The sequence below is a fragment of the Cyprinodon variegatus genome, unplaced genomic scaffold, assembly GCF_000732505.1.
Source record: "Cyprinodon variegatus isolate N-32 unplaced genomic scaffold, C_variegatus-1.0 Scaffold1103, whole genome shotgun sequence".
NCBI lineage: Eukaryota > Metazoa > Chordata > Actinopteri > Cyprinodontiformes > Cyprinodontidae > Cyprinodon > Cyprinodon variegatus.
In genome coordinates, this window is record NW_015151556.1 from 202,704 (window position 1) to 204,047 (window position 1,344).

Consider the following 1,344-nt stretch of genomic DNA (forward strand, 5'->3'; position numbering starts at 1 on the left):
GTTCTCACCTCGCTCTGCTAGCTGCTCCATCTTCGCCAGTCGTTTTCCATAATGGCGGTCAGACAAACAAAACAAGCCGGTAAGGGACCAAACAGGAAATACGAATAGAGTAGAGCGGATGTAGAACTGACCAATCAGAGGCCTCCTTTCTCTCCTCTGCTGGTTTATATTCAGAAACCAGGTCGTCTGTGTGTGTCGCAGTAAACGCAAATGTGACCCCGCCCCTTCCGCAGACACTCTGCTGCACCTTTCCTAAATTGTAGCTGACCGCAGACAGGAGGCCTCTGATTGGTCAAATCTAGATCTGCTCTACTCTATGCGTATTTCCTGTTTGGTTCCTTACCGGCTTGTTTTGTTTGTCTGACCGCCATTGTGGAAAACGACTGGGGAAGATGGAGCAGCTAGCAGAGCGAGGTGAGCGAGAACGCTGGGACCCTTTTTCCACCTGGATCCACGCTCTTTTTGGCCCTCATGTCCCTCCGTTGTCGGATAAACTGGCCCCCACTTCCTCTCCGCCTCGGCCGTATCTAGACCCACAGCTAGCTCCTGATTGGCCACTGATATATATGGGTTTTATATTTTATGTTGTTTGACAATCATACAAGTTTTGTATCAGAAATGAAGCACTCTCATTATCTACGTTTCCTTGAGAGCTTGATATAATTTGCTTTTGTACTCACGAGCTCTCGGTGCCATGCTCTGACCATGATGTAATAATGTTTTTGGTTTCGGCTATCCACGAGCCCTGGGTGGGTTCGGGGGGGGCCCGTTCCATTTTTTGGTTTCTGTAATCATGCGCGTGAGAGGGAGCGGTCACTTTTCCTGATTGGGTGAAAGATTTTCCTTTGAAGTTTGGCATAAAGGACGGACGGCGGTTGGCACTGGCGGGGTCTGCTAGGGTTGCATACGGACGCCTAGCTGCGCGGGTTGCTGCCCTGCTGGGATCGACCGGCCCTCCGATCCTTTGTGTCACGGTAGGGGGACAATATAATTTATATTCAGCACCGTGCCTTGATTGATGTGCTTGCTTTGCTGTGTTCTGTGGCGGAATAAAACGACACATTTTACTCTAGCAGACACTGTGTGTGTGTTCTGTGTGTGCATCTTTATTACCGACTCATCCCGATCCTGCCTAAATTTCATAATACAGCCACCTTGCTCTGTGGCGTGGAATAACATAGCGCAGACCACGCTTTAATATTGGGCAGAAATCAAAAAATATCTGTGACACGCTGCTGCAGGAGGAGAACCAGTAGAGACTGACATTTTTTTGGGAATCCCACGGGTCACGTGATTCCCGTGGGATTCCCGTGGGATGGGAGTCAGTATTAGTAACGATCACGT

The 1,344-nt window shown here is 49.3% G+C and overlaps 1 protein-coding gene across 1 annotated transcript in view; it reads right to left on the reverse strand.

Moving 5' to 3' along the window:
- Positions 1–1,344, reverse strand: part of senp6 (SUMO1/sentrin specific peptidase 6) — a 24,624-nt gene that overhangs the window by 16,445 nt on the left and 6,835 nt on the right. The window lies entirely within an intron of this gene.